Below are 19,565 nucleotides of genomic sequence, written 5' to 3'. Positions count from 1 at the left end.
AATTATAGAATGTGAAATGGTTTTTATATAAATTATTTTTATATACCAATTTTAACAATTTTTGTTAGTTATATGTTAATTTTCAACTGATAATTAGAATAGATTGTTTTTTTTTATTATTATAAGCTTTCATTTGATGAAATGTCATAAAAAATTGACGTAAGCTTTAAGAAAAATAAGAAGAAAAAAATACATGTAAGTTTGACATAGGATATGATGGAGAATTGATTCATCGTATTTCTTATTAGTTATAGGAAATATTTACTAATTTTATGAAAGTATAATTTTTTAAAATTGACAGGTAAAATTTATTTAAGATTACATTTTATATATGAGCATAATTTTATTCGAACCTTACAAAGATTTAAGCATTATCTTGTTGTAGTTCGAAATATCACATTTAATTTTTGTACGTTTGAAATATGATATTTGACTTATGAATATTACCAATTGGAATTTGAAAGAATATAACTAACTTTTAAGTATCATCTCATCTGCAACTTGAAAGATAAGAACTAACTGAGTTCTTGTTGAGTTGATGAAGTTGACTTCCTTAACATCTCATCTGGAGCTCGTAAGACCATAACTAACTTGTAAGCATCATCTTGTGTGGAGCTTGAAAGACCATAACTGACTTGTGAGCATCATTTTATCCATAGTTTGATAAACCGTAGTTGAGTTCTAAATATCACTCATTTGGAGCTTGAAAGATTGGAGTTGGGTCCCAAGCATAATCTCATTTGGAGCTTAAAATGTTGGAATTAAGTTATAAGCATCATTTTCGTTTAGAGCTTGATAAATCACTTCTAACTTCATAAATTGAAAAGTGACGAAAATTAATTATCGTTAGATATATTTTTCAATTATTTTATAGTGGGAGTGATTGCAAGTGAAGGAGAGTTAAGAAATTTTGAAATGGTAAAATTTGAGTATGCCATACATAGGATAAAGTCATTTTCCTATATTAATTAAGCAAATATAAATTGTTATATATAGACACTACATAAAATCAATTAATCAGCGATGAAATTTTCTGTCACTAAAGGCAATCAACGACGGAATAGTTACTGATTTATTTTGAAGTTAGATTCATGGTTGCAAAAATAACGACGAAAAAGTAGTCTGTTACTAGATCTAACGACGGACCAATGACAAAAAAAATTGTTGCTACGCAAATTGTCGTTGTTTAGTCGTATATATTTAACTACGGACTAGCGACAGAATTTATCGTCGCTAACAGTGACATAATTTATTCCGTTGCAGTTTTGATTTAAAACTTCCGTCCTGTCGCTAAAAGACAATAGATTTTGTAAATATATTTTTTATTTATATTAAAATATTTAACCTATTAACACAATATTAATGGAACCTATACAACAACATATAAATCACAAAGAGTCTGATATCACATTAATTTAAAGAAATCTTATAAAAGATCATATGTTCAATCTTCAACATAACAATAATATTCATAAAAAAGTTAAAATTCAATTGTTCAAAATAGTTCCCTACCAGCATCCAAAGACAAAGGAAATCAAGATAAAGATGGTGGATGTCCTCTATTGCTATCTAGCTTCGATAGAACTCGCGCTGTCACGCAAGAGCCTTCTGCTGAGCTCGCAGTTGAGCCTGAAACGGTGCCTGAATCTGCACATGTGCCTCGTCCTGCGCCCTCAGCTCAACTTGTATTTGCGTCTGTGCCTCGTCCCGCTCCCTCAGATAGATATATCAACAAATTCGGTCGGATGGATCAGGCCAGGATCAGAAACGAGTGAATATGGGAGATTTTTTTGGATCGTCGGCTAGCTTCCAAGATTGCATTCCGGGAATTGGACTGGCTTAAACAAGATGACTCCGAAGGTACGAGTCTTCTCCAAGGTATTAAACATTCCTCCGATTGGGAAATCATAAGTTCATATGTGAACAACCCTCAACGCCGCTCATTTATGAAGAAATGGTAATCAAACCACAAACCATATGATCGAACGAAAGCAATTTAAGCGCGAATGACCAATGTGATCCTCAAACTGCTATATGTTTTTTTAATTTAGCCCAAAAGGAGAATAAAGAAAGCTAACAATGAAAAATTGAAGATAAAATAAAGTAGACAAAGAGAGAAGGTTACTTTAACTTTTACTGAAATCAGATTTCCTTTTCGTGCCATATGCACTTAGTCTTTACTCTAGGATGAATTGAGCCATAGCTTCTAGGGCATTCCCCATATCCTTGTGATTAGATCTGCTCGACATGCAAGTAGTCTATTCATGTTCTGACACTCTTAAGCCAGACAGTAAACTACCCTCCTCAACTATTTTAGACCAATCCCTAGAGATTAGCTTGGTACTTTCGCATGATCGGTACAAGCATCCGGTAGAGTTAGAGATGAAGACCTATCTGATAAAGTAAATTGCAGTTGGTTTCGCTTTATCCAAATAGTTTGGCAGGAGCAACTCCCTAATACATAGAGGTTTCTTATGGCATCGAGTGATATCTGTCTTAAGAGTGTTGTATGTAGTTAAAAGCCTAAATATGGGATCTCTGATCTCGAGCGATGATACATGGATCTCCTAACCAATGCAATCGGTAGGGGTTTTGTAGAAGGATAGGTTACCATCTTCCTTCAATCTTTCGTTTGTCTTACATGTATCTCTGTATTGTGTGTCAAAGTTTTGGTTGATAGAGTCCGACTGGGACTCGTGTGAATCAATTGATGTTGGTTAAGGTTTTTAGTATAAGGAAAAATGAAAGCCATTGTTCTAAACCATGGCCCTTGAGTTCAATTTCTTTTGGTTTAATATGGTAGCAATCTAACTAAATATTTTGATTCCAATTGAGAAGAGCCATCGAACCAGATTTGTCATAGGGAGTGAGTGAGGGAGGCTGGGGAAGGTCCGGAATCACTTTATTGGTGGGACATTTGGATCCTCTTTTCCTCTCACTCGGACCCGGTTCTGATTCAAGAAACGGTCAACGCAAGGATCTTACTTCGAAGTAATCTCTGGAGTTTTCCCTTATTCGAACGAGTCTTGCAAGAAAATAAAATTTCATATTGAGCTCCAAATATATACTATTAGATGGGATGGCTCCTACTAGCTCCCCCTTAAGAACCGAACGTGCGAGTTCCCCCGCATACGACTCAAGTGGCGGAGGCCTTTCATTTGCGCTTGGTAAGCGCTTTGTTGTAGCCAAGCTTCGATCGCGATTGCTCGTCACTTATGTCCACCTTATTTCATCACCCGAGATCCAAGTCAGCACCGACAAAAGATATATTGATTCCTCACGGCCGGTTGGGAGAGCATGGTCAAGGTATGGGACGAGTTGGGCGTGTAACCCTCCTAACCTCGGAAGCAAATGGCAGCTACCGATCGTCCTATATGCGCTAACCAAAAAGCTACTTTACTAGCAGAAAGTTCAATTGAAAAATTGCGTTAACCGATTAGCAGCTACCAAAAAGATCTAGTTCAACTAGAAGGAAATATCTAATTTAGACTATTCTAAAATTCATTATGTTGGGAAATTAATTGAAATATCCTATCCTTATTTTGATGATTTCAAAACACGTAGTTTATCTTCACTAGGCTAGAGTATTTCTGGACTCAAGTGTTAGAGTCCATGTTTTTAGCTAGACTAAGAGTATAAGCGAAGACTGAAGATCAAAGTCTGAAGACTGAAGAGCAGAGAAACTGAAGTTTGAAGATTGAAGAGCAGAAGAACTGAAGATCGAAGACTGAAGACCAAGAGACTCAAGACTGTTGACTCATACTTGAGGACACGTATACTGAAGTATCAATGTTAGAAAAATACGGATACATTCCACGTCGGATAAAGCAATGACTGACACTGAAGTAAAGTATCAGTTGAAACCTCGGACTTACTAACTGTCCTAAACTGATTCTCAGTTTAAGGATGTTTTATTCGTTTCAAAAGAAGCCACGTGGAAAGTAAAGCAAGTACAACTGCATTTAATACGAAGATTTGCAGAATCGTCCTTCAGAGAGCGGAGTTCTGTCCACTGATCCTTTTTTGAATCCTTGATCTAGTAGATATTCTGATAAAGTATTGTACCATGCTCTTGGAGCCTGCTTCAGTCCATAAAGTGCTTTCTTCAGTTTGTAAACTTTATCAGGTCCAACAATCTCAAATCCTGGAGGCGGCGCTATATAAACTTCATCAGTAAGCACTCCATTGAGAAATGCACACTTCATGTCCATCTGATGAACCTTGAACTTCATGTGTGCAGCATAGGCGAGAAAAAAGCCTTATTGCTTCCAGTCTGGCCACTGGAGAAAAAGTCTCGTCGTAGTGGATGCCTTCCTCTTGACAGTAGCCCTTTGCCACTAGTCTAGCTTTGTTCCTAACTACGAAACCCTTCTCGTCCTTCTTGTTCTTGAAGATCCACTTCAGTCCTATCACCTTCTGCTATTCTGGTCTGTCAACCAGTTCCCAAACTGAATTCTTGCTGAATTCATTTAGTTCTTCTTGCATCGCCGTGATCCAGTGTGTGTTGCGCAGTGCCTCCTAAAGGTCCGTGTTGGATTTGTATACTGAAAGCAAGAACGTTTTATGCTTGTATACAAATACAATGATTCATGTGTTCACTATTTAATCTCCTATCTGATTGTGTTCATGATTGCATATGTTTGTTCCTTATCTCTTTATAAGTAGATTATATGGTGTGTTGTAGATCACAGAAGACCATATAATTGGAATAACCTTAAGAGATATAAAATGATCACAACTGAGATGACTTTAGGATGAGTCATTGGTTTAGGCTGCAATATAGATGGAAGGAGTTTGTCTTGACTACTTGTCTATACTGGTACGTCATAGCGTATTGATAGGATCACAGTGAGATGTATTATTCTGTCTGACATAAGTGAAGAATCAAGATCTCGGTGACTTAATAGAATCTTAATACTAATAAGATTTCGAATATATGTGTTGATTCGTGTATCACTTTGATTTACTATGGTTGAGAGTTATATAGTAACTTGAGTACTCTGTATCTTGGGCGATAGCGGTCAATATATGATATTTGATTATCTGTATTAGTACCCGTATCCGGTAAAGGATAATGCCATTCCCTTAAGGAGCTCAATAAGGTTTATTGCGTTAAACCCTGCAGGTTGATTAAGTTCAGGCGCAATAATAAAGTTTGAGTGGTAGTGCTTAAGGATTACAAAGAGATTAATTAATTTAAGCTGTCAAAGCTCTAATTAATTAATGAATGTCGGATATTTTAAATACGGAGATTTAATAAGTCTAAATACAAGCCCCGACTCATCACCGACAATAAAGGGGTAAGTCAATATTGGTTCTTTAGTGGAATGAACTAATATTTATAAATTAATTATGGTCTGGGCTGACCATGGAGAATTAATTTATTTGAGGCCCATCTTTATTCCTTGTATCTGGTCCCTGGACTGGCCCAAAGTCTCCTAGCCCTAGCAGAGAGAATTTTCGTCCAGCACAAGGAAACTGGCGCCCTAGCTGTGATTTATTTATTTAAATACAGCTGTCTGCTCTCAGGGAATACACACATAAAATTAGGGTTTGAGAGCAGGGTAGGGGGCGCCAGACGTGTAAAGCAGAGTTCTCTCTTGGGACTTTCATAGCTCGTTGTCCATCCAACGGTGAAAGCTGAGTGGGATGCATTTCAGAAGGTCAGAGTTGGAGTTGTTCGATTCAACCATCAACAGCCTTTGCATACAGTTTACAAGTAAGTAATCCTAACTAGTGTTGCCGCCGGTTCAGGAACCGGCGGTTCAGGGTCGAGAATTCGGCGAACCGGAACCGGCCCGAATGAAATATAAAGGGCCGGTTTTCGGACCCTGAACCGGCGGTTCCGGGCCGGGCCGAAAACCGGCGGTTCAGGGCCGAAAACCGGCGGTTCCCGGTTTTTCACAATTTGTCACTTTTTTTTAATGAAATTAAATGATTTGTGTTAATTTCAACTAAATGTAGCTTCACTATTTATAGTGTACTACACATGGTAGAGAATCCTATATTTTTCAATGTGGGATAATGTAGCTTCACTATTTATAGTGTACTACACATGCTAGAGAATCCTACATTTTTCAATGTGGGATAATTTTAAATTAATGTAGCTTCACTATCTATAGTGTACTACACATTGTAAAGAATACAACATTTTTCAATGTGGGATCACTCATACTACACATTGTAAAGAATACAACATTTTTCAATGTGGGATCACTCAACCTAGCTTATAGCTTCACTATTTATAGTGTACTACACATGGTAGAGAATCCTACATTTTTCAATGTGGGATAATGTAGCTTCACTATTTATAGTGTACTACACATGGTAGAGAATCCTACATTTTTCAATGTGGGATAATTTTAACTTAATGTAGCTTCACTATCTATAGTGTACTACACATTGTAAAGAATACAACATTTTTCAATGTGGGATCACTCAACCTAACTTACAAATATATAATTTATATTCATGTAATATATAACTTATAACTTATAAAAATATAACTTGTAACTTATAACTTATATTCATGTAATAGTTTTTACTTTACAAATGTTGAAAAAAATATTAAAATTACTCAACTTATACTATATAGTTTTATAAATTATGATGTTAAAAACTTAAAATGTTAAAATTACTCAACTTAAAGTCTTAAATTACTTAATAACTTATATACTATTGTCATATAAATATATAATTTTTAAATATATGTTTTGTTTTTTAAAGCTTGAAATTACTCAAGTTACCAAGTAAAATAATTTTCAAATTTACTCAACTTAAAAATCTTAATAATATAATAATATTTTTTATGTCATCTTTTTTTTCAAATGACAATTGAATTGAAATAAAGTAAAGGAAAAATAATTAACACATTGAGAACCAAAAATTCAAATGAATTCATAAAAATAGATATCTTTATTGAATTTATTCTATGTACCAAAAAAATATTACAAGGGTACAAATTACATAATCTTTAAAATTGAATAAGTAAACTAACTAATTGATCCCTCGACCTTATAAGTTATAAGTTACATATTTATAAGTTAAATATTTAGAAGTTTTTTTTTTTTTTTTGATCGGGCAAAGTCATGTTAGATGTTAGTAGTTAGTTCTCCATCCACTCCAAGAACCACCTTATCTCTCCATTCACCAAACTCCACCTTATATCTTCAATCACCAATTCGTTCCCAAGAGGGATCGAACCCGGGTCACTTCACTTAAGTGAGGACCCGGTGGCCAGTGGGCTAAGCCCCCTGGTTAAATATTTAGAAGTTATAAGTTATTACATGAATATAAGTTATATATTTATAAGTTAGGTTGAGTGATCCCACATTGAAAAATATAGGATTCTTTATAATGCGTAGTACATTATAGATAGTGAAACTACATTATCCCACATTGAAAAATGTAGGATCCTCTACCATGTGTAGTACACTATAAATAGTGAAGCTACATTATCCCACATTGAAAATTGTAGGATTCTCTACCATGTGTAGTACACTATAAATAGTGAAGCTACATTATCCCACATTGAAAAATGTAGGATTCTCTACCATGTGTAGTACACTATAAATAGTGAAACTACATTTAGTTAAAATTATTAGGATTTGAATATAAAATTAAAAAAAATAAAAAAATTGGCCGGGCCCGGCGGTTCAGGGCCGAACCGGCGGGCCGGCCCGGCGGGCCGCGGGCCGCTCTCCCCTTGAACCGTAACCGGACCGAGCTCCTTGGCGGGCCGGTCCCGAAACCGGCCCGTGGTCAACGGTCCGGGCCCGGTTGAACCGTTGACTTTCGGGCCGGTTCAGGGTTGGCCCGCCGGTCCCGGTTGAACCGTGGCAGCACTAATCCTAACTCCAACGTGCAGCAATCAAATTCATAGGAGCATGTTAGGATTAATCGTTGTATGGTAAATTAGGATATCCAAGAAACGATCCCGTTGGGGCTAATAATCCTTCAACTGGTATCAGAGCCTGGATTGCTTTTCTTGGCTCTGTCAGTTAGGGGTGGAAAATCGAGTTGCGGGTATCGGGTATACCCTCACCCGTCCCGATACCCGCGCGGGTATCGGGTACCCGATACCCACAAAATTCGGGTGGAGGATCGGGTGCGGGTATCGCATCCTCAAAAATTGCGGGTAGAGGGTACCCTCGGGTATACCCGCGGATACCCGCAAATAACATTATAAAATTAAAATTAAATAATTTTATTAGATTTTACTTTTAGGAATTAACCCCCAAATCCCCAAAACTCCTCCTAGCCCTAATTTTTCTCTCTTTATTATTTATTCGTCACAGGTTTTATGGATAATCGATGAAATAGAAATGATATTTTCAATTTTTTTTGTGAAATGCGGGACAAAATACCCTCTCGCGGGACGAAATACCCTCCAGCGGGACCAAAAACCCGCAAAATTATAATTAAAAAAAATCGCGGGACTGTGAGGGTACCCTCATACCCGCAGCGGGTATCCGCTGCGGGTATTCGGGTACCCGCATCGGGGAAGAGGGTCGGGTGAGGGTGCCGTTTTTGGCAGTTTTCGTCCCGCGGGTACCCGCATTTTGCGGGTAGGGTACCCGCGGGTACCCGATTTTCCACCCCTACTGTCAGTTAATTTGCGTACGATTAATAATGTGCATTTGTTTTTTTTTTGTTTTTCTGCTGCTGTTCTTCGTGTACTTTTGATTCGTAGGATACGTCGTTTTAACCTTGTAATTGTTTTTCCACCACGAGAAAACCCGTGGTTAGATTAGAATTTCATTTGTTTTTGTTTTTCAGTTGTAATCTATAATTGCGGAAAACGAGACGAAGACGACGACGATTAGATCGGAATATCGGAGGACGAATTGGAGTTGAAATCGACGGAGGTGAGTTTGCGCCGGGATGCGGCGTGCACCGCAGGTGCGCTGGGCGGCACTGTCGTGCGTGCCCGTGCGCTGCTGCGCGCGCGCCTCCGGCTGCTGTAACGCGCCAGGCGCCGTGTAAGGGCGGACATACCAGGGCGAGGCGAGGGCCGTGCACGCCGAGGGTCGCGCTTGCGCGCTGTGCGCTGCGCACCCGGTCGGGCGATGCTTGGCCGCCGCTGTTGTCGCCTCTGGCGCGTGCCGTGTGCTGCTGCCGAGGACGGTTGGGCGAGGCGGGGCGAGATAGGGCGAGATGGCATGCAGGGGCTACGCGCGCCCGGTCAGGCGCCGCGCGGCCGCTGCTGCCGAGCTGTTGTCTGTGCGCGAGGGCCGCTGAGACCGCTGAGACCAGGGTGTCGAGGCTACCGAGCCATGCCGTCGCTGCTGCCGTGTGTTGTTGTTACTGCTGTGCCGAGGTGGCGCGATTCTCAAACCCTAGGGGGCCCAAACCCTATTTTCAAAGACAGGCCTGATGGAGCTGTTTCGAGCCGAGTTTACGTTTTTGAGTTTTTGTAATTTCTTTTTTGTTCCATGTAATAGATTAGAATTGGGATTCCGCGAATGGGTCACAAAGAACTTTATTGTTTTTATTCTGTTCTTTGCATGTCGTGGTGTTAATCCTTTATGCTCTTTACCTGCTGTCTTTGTCTTTGCTTGTTAGTATGTGTTTATTAACTGCGCTTAGACAAGCATGCTAGGTTTATCGTTTTCCTAAGCATGTTTTACATGTTGCGTTCTAGAAGAGCATGTTTAGGATTATGTACTTGAGCATGTACAAACCTTTTGAAAGAAAAATACTAAGCAGTTTTAATAATTTTTAAGTGATTAAAAATTATTTTAAACCTCCACATGCGGTCTCTAGACAAAGTGATTGGCAATGTGAGTAAACGTCCACCCGCGTGGCTTACTTCATGTTTGTTCTTTCATAAGTTTGTCAGATGAGGTTTCTATAAAAATATTTAAATCTATTAAAGTAGTGGGAGTTATGTAGTAAACGTCCACCCGCGTGGCTTGCTTGTATGATTCTCACGAGTACTTTGGAGAATGAAATTAAATAAGATAACCAAGATAATTAAATTGAAAGCGGCATGGTCCGAGTGAGTATGTCAATTTCGAAAATTTAATTATCAAGGTTAAATTGTGGTCATTACTTAGATATCATATCAAGTACAATGTACAACTCCCCGCGGAGTCCCTTCTTGATTATGATATGGTCTAGTTAAGGTCCAACTATTAATTTCCTTTGTCAAAAGGTTAAGTTGACATGGATGGAAATTAAACGACTAGGTAAATAGTCTGGTTGAGGAGTTCGTGTGTAAACGTCCACCCGCGTGGCTTGTACATGGGATTCTTTGAGCGGTTGGAGGTTTCATTAATATTATTTTATCAAAAGGTTACAATATTATTGTTACGAATTATGTGCTTCATGTTCTTACATATTTATTTTGTTTACATTCAGATATGTATATGTCTCCAATCATCTCTATTCTTGCAAACAATCCTCTCACCGGTCCAAACTATAGTGAATGGAAACATCATATAATGTATATTCTTGACACTGAGGAGCACAGTTTTGTGCTTACTACTCCATGTCCCGCGGCCCTTACTGATGAGTCGACTGATGCGGCACGAGAGGCGCATAAAAGGTGGCACAAGTCAAATAATATGGCCAAGTGCTATATTATGATGACTATGTCACAAACTTTGCAACTCCAGCATCAGGTCATGAATGACGCGACTGACATCATGTTGAACCTCTCAGAGGTTTATGGGGAGTCCGAGAGATCTGCTCGCTTTAACATAATGAGAGAAATCTTAGCATGTAAGATGAGCGAGGGCAGTTCTGTTCACAAGCATGTCATGCACATGATAAATCTTTTTGATAGGCTCGAGTTACTCGGAGGAGGTATCGAAGGAGAAGCTAAAGTCGATATCATCCTGAACTCTCTCCCCAAGTCTTTTGAGAACTTCCGTCTCAATGCCATTATGAGCAAAGTCAATTATACTCTTAACGAGTTATTGAATGCTATAGTTACGGCAGAGGGAGTCATGGGCAATAGGACAGAATACTTGTCGCTGCCAAGGGAGGCAAGGAAGCTAGTGGGAGTGGCAGAGCGGGCGGCCCTACCGGCGGCGTGAAGAAGCCTACGGGAAAGGGAAAGTGCTTCAAGTGCGGCAAGACTGGGCACTGGAAGAAAGATTGTCCAGTGCTCAAGGCAAATGGACAAGGTACGTCACAAGTTATGGTAACTGAGACATGTTTAGCTACGTTTTCTACTCATTCTTGGGTAGTGGATAGAGGGGGCAACTGATCAAGTTTGTTACACCTTGCAGGGCTTCAAGCCGACAAGGGAGCTGGGAAGTGATGAGATCACCATCTCCATGGGCAATGTGTCGAAGGTCGCAGCTGTTGCTATTGGAGATTTACCTTTATGTTTTGGTGATGACATTTTAGTTTTGAGAGATATTTTATATGTGCCGGAGTTTCGGTGGAACATAATTTCTGTTTCAAAATTATTTTTGGATGAATATTCTGTTACTTTTGATAGAGGTGTCTCTATCATGAAAAATAACATGACTATTTGCTTCGGAATTTTGAACAACTCTCTCTATACTATTACATGTCCAATTAATAACTCTGTCCATGTTGCATCTACATCACAAATCTATCCAAATCCAAATAAAAGGAAATACTTTTCTCATGAACAATATACACATGCGTGGCACCTAAGGTTAGGCCACATCAATCTAAATAGGATCCAAAGGCTCGTGTCAAATGGAATCTTGAAAGACTTTCAAGCTGTTCCATTTAGAACCTGCGAATCCTGTATAGAAAGAAAGATGATGGCAAGGCCTTTTAAGGCAAAGGAGAATAGGGCCTCGCATGTGTTAGAATTGATTCACTCTGACTTGTGTGGACCGATGTCCACAAAAGCTCATGGAGGGTATGAGTATTTCGTCACTTTCATTGACATTACTCAAGATATGGGTATATTTACCTACTTCAACGCAAGTCTGAATGCTTTGAGAAATTCAAAGAATTCAAGGCGGAAATGGAGAAGAGAACGGGTAAATCTATCAAGTCATTGCGGTCTGATCGCGGTGGCGAATACCTCGGGAATGAGTTTTTTGCAATTTTTGTCAGATTCTGGGATTACATCCCAATTGACTGCACCAGGTACTCCCCAACAGAATGGTGTATCGGAGAGAAGAAACATGACTCTTTTGGAAATGGTACGATCAATGATGAGTTATGCATCGTTGCCTATTTCGTTTTGGGGATATGCCTTGGAAACAGCGGTCTACTTGCTAAATTTAGTGCCGTCCAAATCGGTTCCTAAAACTCGTGTCGAGTTATGGTATGGGCGTTAGCCCAGTCTAAACCATATAAAGATATGGGGTTGTCCTGCATACGTGCTAGACAAGGAAGCGAAGAAATTGGAGCCTAGATGCGAAGTAATATTGTTTGTAAGATATCCTAAGGGAACGAAAGGTGGTTATTTCTATAATCCTAAGGATCAGAAAGTGGTTGTTAGCACCAACGCACGATTCTTGGAATAGGATTATATATATAAACACAAGTTTAAGTCCGAGATTGTTGTTCAAGAAATCGAAGGCAGTGGACAGGCGATTCCATCACCACAGCCAAGTGTACAAGAGAATGCACCACATGATACTGCACAAACTATTGTCACAGCTGTACCACCACCGCTTCGTCGTAGTGGGAGGGTTATCGTCCAACCCGATCGATTTATGTTCTTGGGAGAATCTTCGGATCTTCTTCCTGTTGATGAACAAAAGGATATCGACCCTGATAACTTTAGACAAGCGATGGAAGATCTATATGCAGATTCTTGGTACGACGCCATGGTTTCTGAAATAGAATCCATGACTGCTATGAATGTATACGAGAAAACCAAACTACCAGATGACTTTTTAGCTATAGGTAGTAGGCGGGTATACAAGAGAAAAAGAGATTCGGATGGCGAAGTTGCAGCTTTTAAAGCTAGACTGGTGGCGAAAGGTTATACCCAGGAACAAGGTATAGATTACGATGAAACTTTTTCGCCGGTTGTCATGCTTAAGTCTATCCGAATACTCCTTGCCATAGCAGCCCACATAAACCTTGAGGTTTGGCAAATAGATGTCAAAATCGCTTTCTTAAACGGTTTCCTTGAAGAAGGAAGGGACATCTATATGCAGCAACCCGAAGGGTTTGTGAAGAAGGGCGAATAGCATCTTGTATGGAAGCTGAAGAAGTCCATTTATGGACTTAAGCAAGCTTCGAGGTCATAGAACAAACGTTTCGACGAGATCATTATGGATTTACTCGTTGTGAAAATGAAAGTTGCGTGTACCGTTTAGATGCCAATGGTGACGTGGTTTTCCTTGCACTTTATGTAGATGATATCCTCCTCATTGGCAACAATGTGGCGCTGTTATCGGACATAAAGAAGTGGTTATCCGAACAGTTTCAAATGAAGGACTTAGGAGATGCAGCGTACATCCTGGGGATCAAGGTTGTTCGTGATCGCCAGAAAAGGATGTTGAGCTTATCTCAAGCGTCTTACATTGATACTGTGATTGCTCGTTTTAGCATGCAAACTGCCAAGAAAGGGTTGCTACCTTTCAGACATGGCATTCCTCTGTCTAAGGACATGTGTCCTAAGACACCTAGTGAGGTTGAGGAAATGAGGAAGGTACCATATGCTTCCGCTGTAGGTAGCCTCATGTATGCAATGCTTTGCACGAGACCTGATATTTGCTATGTCGTTGGCATGGTTGCGAGATATCAATCAAACCCTGGCCCAGGACACTGGACTGCGGTAAAGCATATTCTCAAGTACTTGAAAATGACTCGAGATTATAGGCTAGTTTACCAGTCAGACAGTCTAACTCCTTTGGATTATACCGATTCGGATTTCCAGGCTGACCGGGATGAGAAGAGATCTACCTCTGGCTATGTGTTTACCTTGGGAGGTGGAGCCGTGTCATGGCGGAGTGCAAAGCAGAAGTGCATTGCAGACTCCACCATGGAAGCCGAGTATGTAGCTGCTTCTGAAGCTGCTAAAGAGGCTGTATGGTTCCGGAACTACCTCTTGGATCTAGGAGTGGTACCTAATTTGCCTAAGAGTATCATAATTTATTATGATAACTCGGGTGCAGTGGCAAATTCTAAGGAACCCAGGACCCACAAGGCGACCAAACACATAGAGAGAAAGTACCACATCATACGAGAAATCGTAAACAGAGGAGATGTGCTGGTTGAGAAGATCAATGCCTTGGAGAACTTATATGACCCTTTCACGAAGAGTTTGCCACAAAAGGCCTACGAGAAGCATGCTCGAGGGATGGGATTGTGGTTGATGCCACCCACTTAGGAAAACTTTCAGTATAAGTGGGAGAAGTTATAGTGTTGTAATAACTAGTATTTAGACACATTGTATACTAAAAGTTTGCTTTAGTATAAGTGGGAGATTGTTGGATTTGTATACTGAAAGCAAGAACGTTTTATGCTTGTATACAATGATTCCTGTGTTCACTATTTAATCTCCTATCTGATTGTGTTCATGATTGCATATGTTTGCTCCTTATCTCTTTATAAGTAGATTATATGGTGTGTTGTAGATCACAGAAGACCATATAATTGGAATAACCTTAAGAGATATAAAATTATCACAGCTGAGATGACTTTAGGACGAGTCATTGGTTTAGGTTGCAGTATAGATGGAAGGAGTTTGTCTTGACTACTTGTCTATACTGGTACGTCATAGCGTATTGATAGGATCACAGTGAGATGTATTCTTCTGTCTGACATAAGTGAAGAATCAAGATCTCGATGACTTAATAGAATCTTAATACTAATAAGATTTCGAATATATGTGTTGATTCGTGTATCACTTTGATTTACTATGGGTGAGAGTTATATAGTAACTTGAGTACTCTGTATCTTGGGTGATAGCGGTCAATATATAATATTTGATTATCTGTATTAGTACCCGTATCCGGTAAAAAATAATGACATCCCCTTAAGGAGCTCAATAAGGTTTATTGCGTTAAACCCTGCAGGTTGATTAAGTTCAGGCGCAATAATAAAGTTTGAGTGGTACTGCTTAAGGATTACAAAGTGATTAATTAATTTAAGCTGTCAGAGCTCTAATTAATTAATGGATGTCGGATATTTTAAATACGAAGATTTAATAAGTCTAAATACAAGCCCCGACTCATCACCGGCAATAAAGGGGTAAGTCAATATTGGTTCTCTAGTGGAATGAACTAATATTTATAAATTAATTATGGTCTAGGCTGATCATGGAGAATTAATTTATTTGAGGCCCATCTTTATTCCTTGTATCTGGTCCCTGGACTGGCCCAAAGTCTCCTAGCCCTAGCAGAGAGAATTTTCATCCAGCACAAGGAAACTGGCGCCCCAGCTGTGATTTATTTATTTAAATACAGCTGTCTGCTCTCAGGGAATACACACATAAAATTAGGGTTTGAGAGCAGGGTAGGGGGCGCCAGACGTGTGAAGCAGATTTCTCTCTTAGGACTTTCATAGCTCGTTGTCCATCCAACGGTGAAAGCTGAGTGGGATACAGTTCAGAAGGTCAGAGCTGGAGTCGTTCGATTCAACCATCAACAGCCTTTGCATACAGTTTACAAGTAAGTAATCCTAACTCCAACGTGCAGCAATCAAATTCATAGGAGCATGTTAGGATTAATCGTGGTATGGTAAATTAAGATATCCAAGAAACGATCCCGTTGGGGCTAATAATCCTTCAGTCCGTTGGTTCAGTTTGAGATACAAAACAACTGAAATGTTCAGATTCGTTGATGGTGCACTGATTTATGTCATAACGAGGTTACACACTGAACTTCGGGTCTTCACTCGATTAGATGGTTCTCCGATGATGTTGTCTTGAGAGTGACTCTCGAACCATCTTCTATATCTTCTTATCTGCTCTAGTGATGGCTGTGGATTATCGGGGACGAGGGGTGAAGCCTGAGCATCAGTTTCTGCTCGTACTGGGGAACACTGAGCTGCGGGAGACTGAAGATCAGTTTGAACTTCAGTTTCTGCTTCTTTCGATTCTTCAGTGGGTAGAATTCTGCCTTGACTGATGCTTACTGAAGGAATTTCAGTTTGTCCTTCAGCGTTAGGACCAGTATTCTGATACTGATCCGCTTTAGTATCTTCTTCTTCTGCTGGACTCCAAATCAATACTTCTCTTCTTTCAGTGTCTCTGCCTTCAGTGTTGGCTGCTCCATCAGTTTTGGAGCTATCACCAGTTTCTGGTTGCCTGACATCATCAAGTTACTCTGAAATTGTACCTATTCAATATCCATTCGTCTCGCACACATATAATGTTAGAACAATTATAGAGACTCAAACAGAAACTTATGCAGAAATATAAAGAACACAAGAACACCAAAAATAATTATCCAGTTCAGTGATAAAACACCTATGTCAAGGGGTCCACACCCAATTCAAATAGTTCACTAGTGATGATAAGATATACAAAGAACTTACACGCGAAGACTCGATCTTTCTAGCCTCTATATCTTCCCAAACTATCACCATCGTGAACAATAGAGAGCAAGATAAAACTTACTCCCAAAGCGTGATTGCAACTCAATTCACCCTCAACTCCAATACAATATATCACTCCAACATGCTGGAGTAATATACAAGAACAGAAACAAAACTCACGCTTACGAAGAGACAAAGCGTAAAGTAATAGCACACCCTCACAAACTGTATGCTCTCAATGTGCACGAAAATACTCTCACAAATAAGAAGAATAACAATAAACGCAGCAGCCACTCAGTCCACTTTGTCTTCAATATATATGTAAACCCACGAAGATGTTTGGTTGAAGTAGGACACTTGGGAATAAACTTGCGGCACAAATTAGGGTTCATAGAAACCCTAGGTAGAAGGACACCAATACAATCTGGAGAACCAAAAGATATATATATCCGTAGGAAAGCTCAAGTATATCTCCAACAATATCTCCAAATCCCGCAAGTATATGCTGCTTAGGAATCTCCAGAATCTTGTAACATCGGAAATAACTCATTATGAAACAACAAGTAGAACTCATGAAGACACTCATGCTAGTCTACACAATGACAACAAAATATAGAGTATAGAAATACTCTAACAATCTCCCCCTTTGTCATTGGTGTAGACAAAACTATTTCTACACAACTCAAGAATGCACAGCAGAAAACAAAACTCCCCCTCAAAGATATAACCATATATAAAGCAGTCAACATGTGTAAAGCATAACAGAAATGCTAAAAGAGTTTAGGGAGTTACATACCACGATCCAGCACATCAACATACAAATAGTTAGCTACAGGCAAAAGCTACTATTAGATGTTCTATATACAGACACCAACTGCACCAAGAGATCTTTCCAAAATGTCACACCAAAAACCATCAAAAAATATATACTCCCCCTTTTTGTCACAGCAATGACAAGGGGCTTATGCCTCTAGATCATCCTGATCCTCAGAGTCATCGGCTTCATCTTCAGGAGTATCAACAATAGCTAGGAGAGTTTCTGGAACCAGTTGGACCATTCTTGATGTCATAGATAAGCGACTCCACAGCGGCTCTACGTTGAGTAGTGCAAACTTGAACGTCAGTGAGATAGACAAGCTCGCGCTCAAGTTCTTGAATAATTCTGGCAGATTGAGCAGACAAAATAACTTCAAGAAGAGCAGGACGTGAGAGAACATTATAAGTCCCACGAGCTTTGCGGCGACCTTGAGTATTTCCACCAACATCCTTCACATGAAGGTCTTCATTGAAAAGTTTCTTGTTGATAAAGATTTTCTTGGGCTTTTTAGTAAACAAGTCTGCAGCAGAAGTAACCTTAATCTGGCTGGAGATGATCCCATAAATCAACCCTGGAAAGCCCATAGCAGAGGCTTTGGTTGTGCTCTCGACATTCATCCCAACTTGATTGAATATAATATTTCCATAATTGATTGGAATTTCCATACCAATTTTGTACATGAGAGTACCAACCTCCTGAGTGATAGAAGATTTGTGCGAGGTGGGAAGCCAATTGCGAATTGCAATATTTTGTGCAATATAGAATACTGTGTGGACAACTCAGAACTAGGAATGTTCCCAACAGAAGGCCAGAGAGTATAGGTACCCTTCGTGAGTTCTTGATCCAAGATATGTTCATTCACCTGTTCGTCAGGATGCATAACTGGTTGACGACCAACAAATTCATCAATGACCTTGGGAGAAAACTCAAAATATTGTCCACGAACAAAGGCTTTGAACTTATCAGGGGAGCAATCATCAAACATATCCACAGTCAGGTTGCAATAAAACTCCAAGACTAAATTATGCACATACGACCTATTCTCATTCACAGTGTTGGCAAGTTCATTCCTAACAAGCAGATCCATAATACCAGTCCCCACCAATTTTTTTGTATCCAACATACCATCTTATAGTTTTTGCATTGAAACCAGCCCTCATAGATTAATGAAACGCAGAACAGAACTTCTGAGAATCAAACTGAGAATCAGAGATACTTTGTAAGTTAGGTGCAGAGGAATGAGTCGAGTTCTTCATTTTCCCAATCAAGGGTTTTGAAGTAGCTCTATTTTTCAATAACTTTTTTGTCTGTCCACGAGTGCGTGAGGCAACACCAGGAGGAATCTTAGCTTGCACAGAACATTTTGATGAGGAACCTTTCTTGATGGAGCACCCCTTCTTCTTCAAAGAATGAGGACGGGTAAAAACTTTCCTCTTCTTAAGATGAGAAGATACTAAAAGAGTCCGCGAATGATCAGGAGACTCCGAAACTCTTTAGGACTTTCCATCAATTGCAATATGAGGCTCACCGGCTCCCCCTTCATATGGTTCATCATCTTCATCTTCATCCACAAGAGACCTTTCATATCCATTTTTTCACAAAAGCTTCAAGATTCATTGCATGAGAGGTGTTGACATCAACATCTTGAGACAAATTAGGAAAAGAGAAAGAATTTACTTCATTCACAAGTGAATCCTTCAAATTAGCATCACTTCCCTTAGAAGTAGAAACTTCGGAGGAGAATTTGTAATAGGCTTTTGAGTAGCAGTCATTTGAGCCCTAATTTCACAGGCAATTTGAGCGGCAGTGCGAGGAGGAACCTCTTCTTCGCTTGATTCATTATCTTCTTCATTTCTCTTTTCATTTTGGACGGAGGGTGCAGGGTGTGAACCCTCGTTGGACTGAGAGTGATCGGAGTGATTAGAATTGTCGGAGAACTCCGTAAGATGACCATCAGACACCATGATGAATCTTGTGAAGAAAAGAGACTGATCGGAGCAAAAGAAATTCAAGGGTTTCAACTTGATGTAACTTCCCTTGAGAGAGAAAGAGTGCATATCATAATTGGCGAGGATATCAAAATGGGAAGATGAAGTCTCCGGGCTTGGGAGAATTTTTTGTTTGATATGCCAAGATTGATAAAGTCCAATTGCTTTCTTTGGCAGAAGTAAATATAGCCCATATTATTTGACAAAATAAATACGGCCCAGATAAGAAGAGTAGAACTGGCCCATAATAGTAAATAGTTTTCGATCCAATATAGAACTGGCCCGATAACACCAATTTTGACCAAGAGCAGTGTTCATAATATCTT

Source organism: Salvia miltiorrhiza, chromosome 5, assembly GCF_028751815.1.
Source record: "Salvia miltiorrhiza cultivar Shanhuang (shh) chromosome 5, IMPLAD_Smil_shh, whole genome shotgun sequence".
NCBI classification, from domain to species: domain Eukaryota; kingdom Viridiplantae; phylum Streptophyta; class Magnoliopsida; order Lamiales; family Lamiaceae; genus Salvia; species Salvia miltiorrhiza.
The sequence above is the reverse complement of the archived record's forward strand: the minus strand, read 5'-3'. Positions refer to the sequence as shown.